Source organism: Mobula hypostoma, chromosome 4 (genome assembly GCF_963921235.1).
Source record: "Mobula hypostoma chromosome 4, sMobHyp1.1, whole genome shotgun sequence".
Taxonomy (NCBI): domain Eukaryota; kingdom Metazoa; phylum Chordata; class Chondrichthyes; order Myliobatiformes; family Myliobatidae; genus Mobula; species Mobula hypostoma.
The window spans coordinates 26872925-26889331 of NC_086100.1; the positions used below are offsets into that span (position 1 = coordinate 26872925).

General features: G+C 46.9%; 1 protein-coding gene and 1 long non-coding RNA gene across 3 annotated transcripts in view; one reads left to right on the forward strand and one right to left on the reverse strand.

Moving 5' to 3' along the window:
* Positions 1-9831, forward strand: part of LOC134345193 (uncharacterized) — a 54655-nt gene extending 44824 nt beyond the window's left edge. The window contains exon 3 of the long non-coding RNA XR_010017632.1: positions 9701-9831. This is a non-coding gene — a long non-coding RNA (uncharacterized LOC134345193). The remainder of the gene's footprint in view (positions 1-9700) is intronic.
* dner (delta/notch-like EGF repeat containing) overlaps positions 1-16407 on the reverse strand; it is a 329950-nt gene that overhangs the window by 161885 nt on the left and 151658 nt on the right. The gene's annotated exons all lie outside the window — the stretch shown is intronic.

The following is a 16407-nucleotide window of genomic DNA, read 5'->3' on the forward strand; positions in this document are numbered from 1 at the left end:
TTGATGCCAGGCAGACAATCGTGGAAGAGTATTGATAATGGCTGGGGTCACCCGTCTTCTAAATACTCTGCCCTAAAGAAGGCAATGGCAAACCACTTCTGCAGAAAACCTTTGCCAAGAACAGTCACGGTGATGGAAAGACCTTGATCACTCATGTCATACGACACGGCACATAATGAATGAACGGACAATACTGCTGACATAAGCAGAAGGTAGAATTTTGCCTTTGAATTTCAGGATGTATATCGTTGTGGTGGCCCGCACACGCTGGACCCGAACCGCCATCGGGAGCCGCGGGCAGACACACAGTAGTGCGTTTGGAACTACCTGCTCGGGGCAGACCTTTCGGGGACAGTCTGACGTCACATCTGCCCCGCGGGTCGCAGGGGCCCATGGAAGGGGAGATTTAAGCGCGCAATTTTGATCAGTAAAGGCATTCTGAGTTCAGCTCTCTCTGCCTCCGTGTGTTTCTTTAGTAGCACGTTTGCGTGTGGCTACATTGGTGCACCCTGACGACATTTCCAAGACAGCCCTCATCACCCCGTTCGGCTTGTTCAAATTCCTGAGGATGCCCTTCGGTCTCAAGAACGCAGCCCAAACTTTCCAAAGGCTCATGGACTCGGTGGGACGCAGCCTGGATTTCGTTTTCATTTACTTGGATGATATCCTGGTGGCCAGCAGTTCGCACCAAGAGCACGTGGCACATTTGCACCAGCTCTGCCAGTGCCTGAGCGACCACGGACTGGCAATCAATCTGGCAAAGTGCCAGTTTGGACTGACAGAGATCGATTTCTTGGGCCACAGAGTCAACTGACATGGCGCAGTTCAGCGAGTCCTGGAGCAGCTCGTCGAGGACCAGTGGTGACCACTCGCTTTCTTCAGCCGGCACCTACGGCCACCAGAGGTGAAGTTCAGCGCTTTCGACAGTGAGTTGCTAGCGCTCTACCTGGCTGCCCGGCATTTCCGGTACTTCCTCAAGGGAAGGGAGTTCACCGTGTATATGGACCACAAGCCCCTCACCTTCGCACTGGCCAAGGTATCAGACCCATGGTCGGCTCGGCAGAAGAGGCACCTGTCCTTTATTTCAGAACTCACCACAGATGTCCGCTACATCGCAGGGAAGAACAACGTCGTTGCCGACACACTGTCTCACCCCTGCCTCCACTCAGTAGGCATATCGTCCTCAGGAATGGATTACGCAGCACTGGTGGAAGCACAACGGTCGGATACCGAGATCCTGGTTTACCGCACCGCTGTTTCGGGGCTCCAGTTGGAGGACGTCTCCATTGGCCTGGTAGCAGATCAACTCCTGTGTGACGTATCTACCAGCAAACCCCGACCGTGGTACCAGCAGCATGGAGGTGCTGGGTGTTCGACATGCTGCACGACCTGGCCCACCCATCCATCCGGGCGTCCATCAAGCTGGGAGAGAACAGATTCGTCTGGCACGGTTTGCGCAAACAGGTCGGACACTGGGCCAGGACCTGCGTACACTGCCAGACCGCTAAAGTCCAGCAGCACGTGAAGGCTCCCCTCCAGCAGTTCCAGCCGACGCACAGGAGGTTCCAACACATCCACATGGACATTGTCAGCCCCCTGCCAGTCTCCCTGGGCGCCAGGTATATCTTTACCACGGTAGATAGGTTCATCAGATGGCCGGATGCCGTACTGCTCACAGACATGTCCAGAGTCCTGCGCCAGGACGCTCACTGCAAACTGGATCGCCAGGTTCGGCCTCCCAACGGACATCACCTCCGACAGAGGGGCGCAGTTCACGTCTGGTTTGTGGACAGCACTGGCGCAGCTCCTGGGCACCCAAATGCATCACACCACAGCGTACCATCCCCAACCCAACAGTTTGGTAGAGCGATTCCACTGGCATCTCAAGTTGGCCCTGATGGCGCGCCTCAGGGGCCCCAACTGGACAGATGAGCTTCCCTGGGTGCTACTGGGCATCCGCACAGCCCACAAGGAGGACCTGGGCACCTCCTCGGCGGAACTGGTCTACGGCGCCCCCTGACGGTCCCAGGTGAGTTCGTACCAGAGGCCCGAGGTGCGGAAGAAACTCCAGCAGCGGTGCTAACGAGGCTGCGGGACAAGGTAGGGGCCCTGGCACCGGTCCCGACCTCCAGGCATGGTCCCACGCCATCCTTCACCCCTAAAGACCTCCGAGACTGTGAGTATGTTTTTATTTGCAGGGGTATGCACAGGTCACCTCTACAGTGGCCGTACAAGGGACCCTTCAAAGTGATCCGGCACAACAGAACCACGTGTGTCGTGGAGTTGGGTGACCGGGAAGAGACTTTTACAGTGGACCGCCTCAAACCGGCACACTTGGACATCGAGCAACCAGTGAGGGTACCCGCACCGCGCCGGCGAGGCCGGACCCCCAGGCAAGCCACACAGACTGGGGGCTCCACTCCCCCGATGGAAGTTTCTAGGGGGTGGTGTGGCGGCCCGCACACGCGGGACTCGAACTGCCATCGGGAGCCGCGGGCAGACACACGGTAGCGCGTTTGGAACTACCCACTCAGGGCGGACCTCCCGGGGACAGTCTGACGTCACGTCCGCCCCGCGGGTCGCAGGGGCCCATGGGAGGGGAGATTTAAGTGCGTGATTTTGATCAGTAAAGGCATTCTGAGTTCAGCTCCCTCTGTCTCCATGTGTTTCTTTAGTAGCACGTTTGCGCGTGACTATAATGTGTACATTTCTCTGACATTAAATGTATCTATTGAAACCTATTGAATGACTGTCTTTTAGTTTAAAAATCTCATATTTAGTATTTTCGAAGACATTTTGACAGTATTATGGCAAAGCTGTGTAGAGTTGATCAGCTGATCACAATGTTGTTATTGGCCTGGTTGTTTTCACATAGTTTAGATGCAACTATCCTTCAACCACTGAGTTTTCTGAAGAAATTTGTCTGCTTTTACTGAGCAAAGTTGCTGCAGTTTCAAACAAGAGAAAATCTGCAGATACTGGAAATCCAAGGCAACACACACTCAGCAGGAGGAACTCAGCAGGCCAGGCATCATCTTATGGGAAAAAGTACAGTCAACATTTCGGGCTGAAACCCTGTGGCAGGACTGGAGAAACAAAAACTGAGGAGTAGATTTAAAAGGGGGGGGGAGGGGAGAGAAAAACACAAGGTGATAGGTGAAACCTGAAGGGGGAGGGGATGAAGTGATGAGCTGGGAAGTTGATTGGTGAAAAAGATAGAAGGCCATGGAAAAAAGAAAAGAGGGGAAGAGAGACAGAGGGAGGTGATGGACGAGCAATGAGATAAGGTGAGAGAGGGAAAGGGAGGTGGGAAATAATGAAGGAGGGATGGAGGGGGGGTTTGGGGGGCGTTACCGGAAGTTCGAGAGATCAGTGCTCATGTCATCAGGTTGGAGGCTACCCATATGGAACATAAGGTGTTGTTCTTCCATCCTAAAGTGTGGCCTCATCACGACAGTGGTGGAGGTCATGGATGGACATATTGGAATGGGAATGGGAAGTGGAGTTAAAATGGGTGGCCACTGGGACATCCTGCTCACACTGCACCCCTCTGTGACCCCTGCTACTCTCCGACTCTTCGACCACATGCTTACCCAGACCCGCTACTACAGCCATGTCTCCTTTCCAGAAACACATCTTTGCTGCCAGCTTGTAGCACATGGTTTCCAGGTTTGTTTTTAAGTTTCTCGATTTGGACCCTCTGAGGACCCCAGGTACTCACATTCAGTTGACTGCTTCTTCCAACACATTCTACGCACCATGCTTTCCACCAAGAGGAGGCACCTTGGCGTCCCTATACTGGTCACTTCTACAACTCCAGGATTCTCTTTCTGCTGCCTGTAATGGACCTGTCCAGTACTTTATCCTCCACCGGATCCATGCTTTCAATCACTGGTTCTTTGATTTTCTCATGTCCTGCTTAGTATCGGAGAATCACCTGTCTACAGACCACAGAACCTGCAGACTCCAACGCCGTTAGGCCTGGACATCTCCAGACCATGATCCCTGCCGCTGACCTCAATGGCTGTAACAATCCAAAGCAGATTCAAAACCCGGACTCCACCACCATCAATGCAGGTTCCAACGACCTTGAACACCTCCAAAGTACTGATTGCACTACCTCCAACTCTGGCTCCAGCCTTGACCCCTCAGGCTGGGTCTTCATGCACTGCTGCTGGAACTCCCGTCTCCCCTTTTCCCCAGTGACAACTCTCAGACACCTCCTCTTACTTACCCCTCGAATAGGACCCCACTAAGGAACACCAGGCCATCGTATCACACACCATCAGCAACCTATTGACTCTGGGGATCTCCCATCCACCGCCACCAACCTCATAGTTCCCTCATCCTGCACCTCCCCTTTCTAGCCCCTATCCAAGATCCACAAACCCACTTGTCCAGGTAGACCCATTGCTTCAGCTTGTTCCTGTTCCATTGAACTCATATCTGCTTTATCTCTGTTTTATCCCCCCAGTTCAGTCCCTTCCTACCTACATCCGTGACACTTCTCATGCTCTGGGTCTTTTCAATAATTTTAGGTTCCCTGGTCCCATTATATTTTTTTACAATGGATGTCCAGTCCCCGTACATATCCGTCTCCCACCAGCACGGCCGCAAAGTTCTGCTTTTTTTTTCTGGACATCAGACCTAACCAGTTCCCCTCCACCATCACTCTCTCCTGCCTAGATAATTTCTCCTTTGGCTCCTCCCACCTCCTTCAAACAAAAGGTGTAGCGGTGGGCACTCGCATAGATCCCAGCTATGCCTACCTGTTTGTCAGCTACATGGAACAGTTCATGTTCCAAGCCTACACTGGTGACCGTCCTGCACGTTTCCTATGTTACATTGATGGCTGCATTGGTGCTGCTTCCTGCACCCAGGCTGAACTCGTCAACTTCATCCACTTTGCTTCCAGCTTCCACCCTGCCCGCAAATTTACCTCGTCCATTTCCGACACCTCCCTCCCCTTTCTCGATCTCACTGTCTGTAGCTCTGGAGACAGCTTATCCACTGATATCTATTATAATCCCACAGACTCTCACAGCTACCTGAACTATACCATTTCCTACCCTGTCACTTGTAAAAATGCCATCCCCTTCTGTCAATCCCTCCGCCTCGGCTGCATCTGCTCTCAGGATGAGGCTTTTCATTCCAGAATGAAGGAGGTGTCATCCTTTTTCAAAGAAAGGGTCTTCCTTTCCTTCACCATCAATGCTGCCCTCAACCGCGTCTCTTCAATTTCACGCACGTCTGCTCTCACCCCATCCTCCCACCACCCTACCAGGGATGGGGTTCCTCATCCTCATCCACCACCCAACCAGCCTCCATGTCCAGCACATAATTCTCCGTAACTTCCGCCATCTCCAATGGGAGCCCACCACCACTCACATCTTTCCCTCCCTCCCATCACTTTCTGCTTTCCACGGGGGTTGCTCCCTAAGTGACTCCCTTGTCCATTTGTTCCTCCTCACTGATCTCCCTCCTGGCACTTATCCTTGCAAACGGAACAAGTGCTACGCCTGCCCCTGCACCTCCTCCATTCAGGGCCCCAAACAGTCCTTCCAGGTGAGGCGACACTTCGCCTGTGAGTCTGTTTGGGTCATTTATTATGTTCGGTGCTCCTGGTGTGGCATCCTGTATATCAGTGAGACATGATATAGATTGGGAGACCACTTCACCGAGCACCTACGCTCCGTCCGCCAGAAAAAGTGGGATCTCCTAGACGCCACCCATTTTAATTCCACTTCCCATTCACATTCTGATATGTCCATTCATGGCCTCCTCCATGGCCTCCTCCACTGTCATGATGAGGCCACACTTAGGTTGGAGGAACAACACTTTATATTCCGTTTGGGTAGCCTCCTACCTGATTACATGAACATCAATTTCTCGAACTTCTGGTAATGCCCCCCACCACCTCCCCTCTTCACTATTTCCCATCCCCTTTCCCCTCTCATCTCCTTGTCGGCCCATCGCCTCCCTCCGGTGCTCCTCCCATCTTTTCTTTCTTCCATGGCCTTCTGTCTCTTTTACCAATTTACTTCCCAGATCTTTACTTCATCCTTCCCCCTTCAGGTTTCATTTATCACTTTGTGTTTCTCCCTCCCCTCCCCCCACTTTCTAAATCTACTCCTCAGTTTCTCTTCTCCTGTCCGGCCGAAGAGTCTCAGCCTGAAACATCGACTGGACTCTTTTCCTTAGATGCTCCCTGGCCAGCTGAGTTCCTCTAGCATTTTGTGTGTGTTGCTGCAGATTCTGATCCCCACCCCCCACCACTTTATTTGGATTTCTGAGTCAATTAACATTGTTTGCTATACAATAAACTGTTCTTCAAGACTCACTTGAACCATGCTATCTCCAGCTCCTTGGCTGATAAGGGGCTGTCAATGGCTGCTCTGACTTTTTCCCATGTGTTTCAGTCTGAACAGTTACTATGCCAGTTGGCACAATATTCCATTGTCTCTTCTCCACACTACTAGCACTGATGCTCACAATTGATTTACTGATCATCACCTTTATGATGTTGGATTTCAATAGCAAAAATTTTAATGTGCAAATTTGAAACCATCGCAGCTGCTAGTCGCCAACTTGATTGTAAAATTAATTTAGTGCTGTTGTATCATCTTGGAAATGACTGACGCAGTGCTTCTGTTGCATCAGTAAAGGCTTCCCAGCAGTACGTATTTTCTAGAAGCACAAGAGACTGCAGATTCTGGAATCTGGAGCAACACCCAAAATGCTGGAGGAACTCAGTGGGTCAGAATACATCTGTGGAGGGAAGTGGACAGGCAGTGTTTTGGTCAACACCTTTTACCGAGTTTGGAGTGGATTCTGTTAGCCGATGGCAGGTGAAATATGAAAAATATTCAGCAAGATTTGCATCAACTGTAGAGTGAGAGCACAGTGAATGTCTCAATGTGATATTTCCTGGGAACTGGCATAAGACCATAAGACCGTAAGACAGCAGAATTAGATCATTCAACCCATTGAGTCTGCTCTGCCAGTCTAACATGGCTGATTTATTAACCCCTTCCACCCCATTCTCCTGCCTTCTCCCATAACCATTGACACCCTTACTACTCAAGAACCCGTCAAACTCCACTTGAATTATACCCAATGACTTGATCTCCTCTGCCGTCTGTGACAATGCATTCCGCAGGTTTACCACCCTCAGGCTAAAGAAATTCCTCCTCATCTCTGTTCTAAAGGAATGCCCTTGTATTCTCAGGCTGTGCCCTCTGGTCCTAGAATCTGTAGGAAAGACCCTCTGCACACCTGGATGTGACAGATTTCAAATATTACGGATGTAACGGGTTTCAAATAGTTTTTGTTTTGCTTGAGGATTATGAAACTGGGGTTAAAAAAGGAATGTAAAGAAAGGTCTGTAATAGGGCAAATGGCAGGAATAATTGAAATGATTAGGCATGACATAAAGAACAAAGGGCCAGAGGAATTACAAAGGATGAAAACAAAGCAAAGTGCTGGAAACACTCAACAGGTCAGGCGGCATCCGTCGGAAGAGAAGAGAGTCAATGCTTCAGATTGGAGTTCAGACTGAAATCTGTAATTTGCTTTTGGCCTGCATCACTCATTCTCTTCCTCTGCAGTTCACAACTCTCATGTCCTTTACTCTAGATTTCTATTTGTCTGTGTTCTCTCTCTCTACTCTCAAATACTCGTTGATACTAAAACATCATTTACAGTTTATCCCCAGGATCACATCTAGATGACAGACGAAAGATTTTTTCACATGTACATTGAAACATGCAGTACACTGAAATCTGATGTTTGCATCAACAACCAATGCAGTCCAAGGATGTGTTAGGGGGGGGCAGCCCACAATTGTTGCCGTGCTTCCTGCGCCCATATAGCAAACCCGCAACTTTTTACCCATATGCTTTGGAATGTGGGAGGAAACTGAATCACCTGGAGGAAACCCATACAGTCATGGAGAGAATACTCAAACTCCTTACAGACAATGGCCAGAATTGAACCCTGTTAGCTAGCACTGTAAGGCGTTACACTAACCGCTATACTATCGTGCCATTGGTCTTGCTACTAGATTTACCCTATTAAGGCCGTCCCTTTCCTTCATTGTCCCTATAGTTTTAACAAGCTTCTTTTGTCTCCATTTTTGGGTTTGGCCTGGTGTCTCCAACTTGAAACAATGATTCTGCTTCTCTTCTTGCAGATGCAGCCTGACCTGATGACTATTTCCAGCATTTTCTGTTTTTTTTAGATTTGCAGTGTCTGTACTTCAGCTTTTTACTTTGCAAAGGAGAAACGTTGACCAGTGTCTGAGTGGGAGTTACTCGTGACTGTTGGAGCCCATAATCTATGCTTTGGTGGTGCGTTTTCAGGCTGGTTGAGCGACCTGGCACTTTGGTGTCTCCAAGTGCGTTCAGAGAGGCTTCGAGCAAAGCGTGCGGCCTCGAGGCCAAAAAGCGTGGAGATGGGGCGTGAGCCCCTGACTGACTCCATTTCTTGCTGATCTCACTAATTAAAGCAACGAGGAAGATTGAAATCATTGAGGCAAATGCGGAAGGAGAGTGGGTACTCAGTGCATCTGCCAGCCTCTCTCTCATTGCTGCGGAGAAAGATATCTGCGTACGTTGGTCTCTCTCTCTCCCTCTTGCTTGCTGCTCCTGAAAGAAGGTCCCTGCGTTCGACTGGTCTCTCTCTTCCTCAATGTTGTCAGAGGACAGAGCCACATTTCTTGGTCTAGGGCAAAGCTTAATCAATGTGGTTTGTGGATTGGACTGTAATTCACATTATGGTGTGTTTCTGGTTTCTGGTCACTTTTTTGTTGCTATTTTGGGCAATTTTGAATTGGGGATGCTTGCAGATAAGAACACTGAGCTGAACTGAATATGCCTGGTCTCTTTCAATTTTGTGTTTTATACTCTGCGTTTTTTTTGCTCATTTTTTTGTTACCATTTGCAGGAGGAGAGAGAGAGAGAGCAGTGCGCCACGCGTGCACAGCCCTCCAGTGAAAAATGATATCATATCTGTTAAATAGGGGCCATGGAAAATTCTGATTTGTTGGAGATGGACGTGAAAGCACAGAGGAGCATCTGGAGAAATTTCTGAAACACCAGTTTGCTGCTGTTGATACTGCGTGGTTGGGAATCTTCCGGAGGGAAGGCCTCAAAATCCCCAGCTTTGCCTGCTGTTGGTGACCGAGACTGAGGTCGAATCGTTCGGACAGAGATGGTGCTCAATACTCGGTGTCGGAGAGCTGATCGGAGGCTCGAAGTTTTCAGATGACTCGGAGTCAGACTGTGGTCAGCATGGCAGGGAGAGTTTTTCTTCCTTCTCCCGTCTGCATGAGATGTGGGAGATTTGAGACTTTGAACTTTTTACTATGCTCATGGACTGTTCTTCATCAAGTTATGGTATTGTTGCACTGTTGTAACTGTATGTTATAATTACGTGGTTTTGTTAGTTGTTCAGTCTTGGTCTGTCCTGTGTTCTGTGATATTACACCGGAGGAAATATTGTATCATTTCTTAATGCATGCATTACTAAATGACAATAAAAGAGGACTGCATGTCTTCATAATCTAATTATTTTTTTTCAGCATGTGGGGTTGATACTTGTTGGAGGCGGAGTTCAGATGGCGCTAAATGGCAACTCCTTTGCTTGCACCTTCGGAAACAGCTCTATTTCCATCTTTAATATGTCTCTTTTCCCCTTTCAGGGTCCTTTTGAAGACCCTGACCTGGAGTTACATGCTGACTTTGGTTCTTTGCGGGAATGGGACCTGATCTCGGGGTTTCAGGACCGGCCGTTGTTTGGCACGCCAAGGGTTCAGCCTGAGAGTCCGGCTCGTATTTGGAAGCCTAAGATCCTGGGACTCTGGAGACAGGCAGATCAAGGGTCAGTGTCATTGTGTTGTCAGGGAGGCTGGAAAATCTTCCGCTATGGGTCCGAAGATCTTTGCGATCTTCAGACATGAAAAAAGCAATGAAACGAACTTTTTAACATCGTAACTCAGTGGGTTGTTGTTATGTCTCCCGTTCGCTGTAAAAATGGGGGACACCTCCCTCTCCCTTATTAGGAAGAGAGAGAACCTGTGGGTTGTCGAATGCTGGATGAAATGTGATAGTCTTTGGGGTAACTGCAAGTCTGTGTCTTTGCTATCGCCTAGCTCACACTTGTGCTCAGTAGCAGGCATGCTTTTATTTTGCTGGGGGGGAGGGGGGATTGTTGCTCGCTGCCGCTTACACGTGGGAGGGGGGCAGCTGGGGGGACTTTGGGATTCTCATGTTTAACTGTTGTTCATTCTTTGGGGCACTTCTCTGTTTTCATGGATGTTTGCAAAGAAAAAGCATTTCAGGATGTATATTGTATACATTTCTCTGACATTCGATGGTCCTATTGAAACCTTCTAGCTACCTGACATTTTTTGAGGATGTGACTAAACACATTGATGAAGGAAGAGCAGTACATGTGGTGTATTCAGCAAAGCATTTGATAAGGTGTGCACTACATCCATTTATGAACTGAGGAATTGTGGTGAAGGGCACAATTCCCTCTGAATTACAATTGACCTTCATTATAAATTCTCAAAAAGAGGTCAATTCAGAAAGTAATTACTTGAACATCTGTACTTCTATAGTTTAAATGGTATGTCAGAATTGGTCAAATGATGCATTGCAGCTCCCCCCAAGGTACGTCTGTATAGTAAACTCATCAAAAGTTTAGAAGTTCCACAGAACATTTTAAACTTTCAGTATGTTCAAGATCGAGATTTTAATTTCTCTCTCTGATGATAAAGCACCTTGAAACACAGCTGAAAATACAACTCGTGCTTCTCTGTTTCTCTAAATTCACACACACACAAAATCTCTGATCACAGGAGTTACTGGGCAATATTATATTAGACTAGATTAGATTAGATGAATAGATTAGATTCAACTTTATTGTCATTGTGCCCAGTTCAGATACAAAGCCAATGAAATGCAATATCCTGCAGTATACAGCAGTGTCTTCCATGATCTTCCCTCAAGAGAAAATTGTGTCTTGGGATGAAAGAAATAAAGAATTTCAGGGTCATTCCTTCATGGGGGGACATTCTATGAGGGTTGGGTACCACCTGACAACATCAGCTCCTGGCCAAAGGCTGCAGTTACCTCATCAGGTAATTGAAGAGAGCACCCTGGCACATGATGCAAGCAAGAGCTGGTTCACCAGTGACGTCCAGAAAAGACTAGATGGCAACCAAGAAAAGGTGGTGATGCTGGAAAGACAGCTGACCTCCAGGAAAGACTGGCACAGGCACACAAGGCTAGCAAACTTGTATGCCGCACTCGCAAGAGGGCACCATACAAGCTTCGGATGAACTAAGTACACAATACCCCCAGATTCTCCCAAGAGGGGCGGAGGATGAGAGACTCAATAGGATGGACATAACGGTAATGGCCAGGATTGGAAATAAGATAATGAGAAGGCTCAAACAAACCACGCTGACTGGGAAGGCATTCATTACAAAGTGCCATTGCGGTAAAATCCACAAAAACAATCAAAGGCCTCAAGGTACACCAAAGCAGGTCCAGTTGTGGAACGAAGGCAACGGAAATGCAATGCATGGACAACATCCGGTGAGATGATGGAGAACTCCAGCCAGAAAACACCCCACAGAGCTGAAGATCTCTCTGCACCTGAGCTGCCCCAGTGCCAAAGAAGGGACCAAGTGAGTGCCCCCTCAGACGTTCTAATCCATTCATCAAGGAAAAAGAGGATCAGATGGCCTGGATCATCAGCCAATGTGTCTCAGGAGCAGTTCGATGACAACCTGGATCGCATCTTGGAAGCGACATTGGCAGGACCTGTCTACAGGAAAATTGACTCCCTCGCAGCCATTGTGTTCAACTTTGCTAAAGAGCAATTTGGCCCAATGGGATCTTAAACCATTGCGGCAACCAAGCAGGAAGGAAAGGGAGATTCACCACCTGAGAAGTGAGATCAAGACCCTGAACAACCAATTCAAAAACAGTTCACCTGACGAAAGCAGGATTCACTGGCACACATACTGCCAGAATGCAAAACAGTTTTAACACAAGGAAGGTATAGGTGGCACCACGACAAGGTCCTGCTGTTCCTTGCTGACACACTGAAAGAGACCAGCCAGCAGAGAGGCAAACAGGGCAGTCATTTTCATCAAGGAAAGAGCCATGCTAGTCATATCAAAGAGGCCTAAATCCAATCTGCTGCAAACTACCAAATCATGGGAGATGAGGGTCGATGTGGGGAGGAAGCTGCAGTTTCTGAAGGTGGTGCAAACCACATTTAGACCAGACATGATACAATGGTCCACTGAAGACAAGAAAATCACCTTGAAGCTCACAATACCATGGGAGGAAGGATGTGAGGAAGCTCACGAGAGGAAGACTCTGAAGTAACATTCCTTAGTCCAGCAGTGCAGGGATAAAGGATGGCAGACATGGCTATTCCCCATGGAGATCGGCTGTAGAGGGCTCCCGGCAAGGTCGGCATGGAGGTTGCTGTCTACGCTGGGCCTTGGTGAAAAGAGCAAGAACCAAGCAGCTGGCAGGATGGGGGAGGAAGCAGAAAGAGCCTCTTGCTGGACATGGAGGAGACGAGAGGAGTTGAGCTGGAATTCAGGAGCAGATGGGCTGTGACTTGACCACCACTGCTGACCCGCCAACTGGAGAGTGTAGTGGTTAAGGGTGGAAACACTCGATGAAGGTTGGGCACTACCTGACAACATCTGCTTCTGGCCAAAGGCTACGGTTACCTCATCAGGCAACTGTAGAGAACACCCCGGTGTATGATGTGAGCAATACTTTTTTTGATAAAAGAAGTGCTTTGAATCATTGAAATAGATCATTTTGAGTTTGGCAAGTTACCACAACTTCCATGACCAACGGCCTCAGAAATGTACTATCCACGTTGCTATTTGGTTGAAGGGACCAAGTGCACAATAACAGTGTTTTCTGATTTTATAATGTCAGACAGCACTGAAGAAATCACAAAGAGCCGGCAAAAAGATACAAACTGGGTAAACAGATGGCAGATGGAATAAAAGGAAGAAAAATGTGAGGTTCTATATTTAGGTCCAAAGAAAAGAAACTGGAATATTTCTCAAATGTGACAGCAACTGCATCATGGATAGTTAGTCCAAAAAGGGCTCAGAGTTGGGAGAATGAGCACAAATGGATATTTAAATTAACAGGCATTTGAAATCACAATTCTTGGCAATTTATCCAAACTTACATTCAAAGGCAGGTTCTGGAGATTAAGAAGTAACAATAAAAGCAAGCCTCCAGGTATTGAGAGTGTTCACAGTCAACCTAATTAGAGTTGGACACAGCACTGTAGCCTGACACATTCACCAAATGGGAATAAAGGATGACACTTCTGACAGATGTTGCCAATGAATTGTTTCCCATTGGCTCGATGAAGTACAAAGCAGAGACGGGTCGCTGGTGCATGCAGCCATAACAGATGCTGTCAACCTTTGAAGATTTTCTGTTAGGGTTTTGCATTTATGCTTTGGTAAAAAAAACCTGACCAAAAGGAATTATTCCAAATGTACAGCATTTGTGAATTTGCAACAGAAAGGAAATAATTATTTCCCCTGGGTAATTAGCACTAAATAGGTATTGAAATGATATTGTGGGGCAGAAAATTGTTTGTTCCAGAATCCATGTGATAAAGAAGTAAAGCTGAAGACTTGGCACCATTCTGCCCTGGAGCTATCAAAGATGAAACTCGTGTAGACCTCATTCAATCATTTAATTGCATAAACAATTCTAATCACCTTTTTGTACAAGCATTCCACTACTTTGAGTAATTTCAGGAGTCTTGCACTCCAGCTAAAAGGAAGCAACACAGACTGAGTTCGTAATGCAAATCTTAAAGGGAAAGTGCCACTGCTAAAAGTCAATGTACATTTTGGAGACATTCAGTAGTGGATGACTAGATGGATTTGGAATGGGAGTATAGTTTACTGAAATTAGCTTGGATGTTTTTCAGGTGGATGCCAGCAGAAATTTCCCAATGCTCACAGACCTAGTGTGATGGATAATCACTTCCTGGGCCGGGGGCCTCTTGCTTTTTTTTTTGCAAAACTTGCTTTCTGGACACAGCAGCTGCCACTTGAAAGATCAAAACTGGTGCGAGTAAACTTTCAACTAATATTGTTAAACTTCTGGTCATAAATGGGAGCCAGTCTTCAGTTCTTAAAATGTAAATAGCAAGCAGTAATCAGTTTGAAGTTAAAACCAAGTACCGTCTCTAGAGCAGCTTTGTAAAACAAGACCTGTATATAGCAGATGCTCTGTCTGTAGAAGCAGGATGTAGTTCACTGCACCTGGTTTATTGCTGCTCAGAGAGATGCAATATAAGACAATGGCTTGTTTCAAAACAGACAAAGCTGACTTAGTTGCTTAGTTCAAGGAAGCTTACAGACCAGATGGATAATATTACTTTGCATATCAATAATTGATCTATTAATGTTAGAAGTTTTAAGTACTCAAGGAAGTTAGTTTTACAGCATTAATTGTAGGAGCTGAGAATTGTGTCCCAAAAAAATAGCTTTTAGATTGTATGTATAAAAAGGGTATCTAAGGAAATATCACGTGTGTGCAAAGTCACCCAAGTGGCAAAGAAACTGTATAAATACAGACAGCAGTTCAGGCTTATTAGGAATGGAGTAAAGGACATCAAGAAGCATGACGGAAACAAGGGGCGAACGAGAATCCATTTCTTTGGCTTTGATTTCTGCGACGGATGGTTCATTTGTCTGCATAGTTGGTTTCTGTATGTCTTTTTAGTTTATAGGTATTGTACCTGTGTTTTGGAAATCCTTTGTGTTTTAGAAAAGGTTAGTAATTTGGAAATGTTTAAGATAAAAATCCTCTGTAAACTTTAAATGTATTTTAAGAACAGTATTTGGATTTAAATGCGTATCACTGAAAATGAATGAACTGTGTTTTAAACAAACAACAACACACATCAAAGTTGCTGGTGCACACAGCAGGCCAGGCAGCATCTCTAGGAAGAGGTACAGTCGATGTTTCAGGCCGAGACCCTTTGTCAGGACTAACTGAAGGAAGAGTTAGTAAGAGATTTGAAAGTGGGAGGGGGAGAGGGAGATCCGAAATGATAGGAGAAGACAGGAGGGGGAGGGATGGCGCCAAGATCTGGACAGGTGATTGGCAAAGGGGATATGAGAGGATCATGGGACAGGAGGCCCGGAGAGAAAGATAAGGGGGGGAACCCAGAGGATGGGCAAGGGGTATAGTCAGAGGGACAAAGGGAGAAAAAGGAGTGTGAGAGAAAGAATGTGTGTATAAAAATAAATAACGGATGGGGTACGAGGGGGAGGTGGGGCATTAGCGGAAGTTAGAGAAGTCAATGTTCATGCCATCAGGTTTTAAACATAGTTTAAAACTGTGTTTTAAACTATTTTGTTAAAGTTCAAAGTAAAGTTTATTATCAGAGTACATACATGTCACCACATACAATCCTGAGATTCATTTCTTGCGGGCATACTTAGCAAATCTATAGAACAGTAACTATAAACTGTAAACATCAGGAACTGTTAACTGTAAACAAACTGTGCAAATGCAGATATAAATAAATAGCAATAAACGAGTATGAAATAACAAGAAAGCAGAGTCCTTGAAGGTGTGTTGCTATCCCCTTTTGTTCAAGAGCCTGATGGTGAGGGGAAGTAACTGTTCTTGAAACCTGGTGGTGTGAGTCCTGAGGCCCTTGTACCTTCTACCTGATAGCAGCAGTGAGCAAAGAGCATGGCCTGGGTGGTGAGGATCTCTGATGATGGATGCTGCTTTTCTACTGCAATGCTTCATGTAGATGTGCTGAATGGTTGGAGGGTTTCACCCATGATCTACTGGACCTTTTGTAGGATTTTCTGCTAAAGGCATTGGTGTTCCCATACCAGGCTGTAATGCAGCCAGTCAGCACTCTTTTCACCAGATGTTTGCCATGGTTTTCAATGACATGCTGAACCTCCACAGACTCCTGAGAAAGTAGAGGCACTGCTATGCTTTCTTTGCAATAATATTTATATGATGGGTCCAGGACAGGTCCTCTGAGATAGTGACACCCAGGAATTTAAAGTTACTGACCTTCTCCACCTCTGATCCTCCGATGATTACTGGCTCAGTGACTTCTGCTTTCCCTCTCCTGAAGCCTAAAATGAATTCCTTGGTCTTTTGATGTTGAGTGAGAGGTTGTTGTTATTGCACCATTCAGGCGAGTTTTCAATCTCCCACCTGCATGCTGAATCATCACCATCTTTGATATGGGCCACAACAGTGGTGTCATCAGCAAACTTATATATGGTGTTGGAGCTGTACGTAGCCACACAGTCATAGGTATAAAGCGGGTCGAATAGGGGGCTAAGCACACATC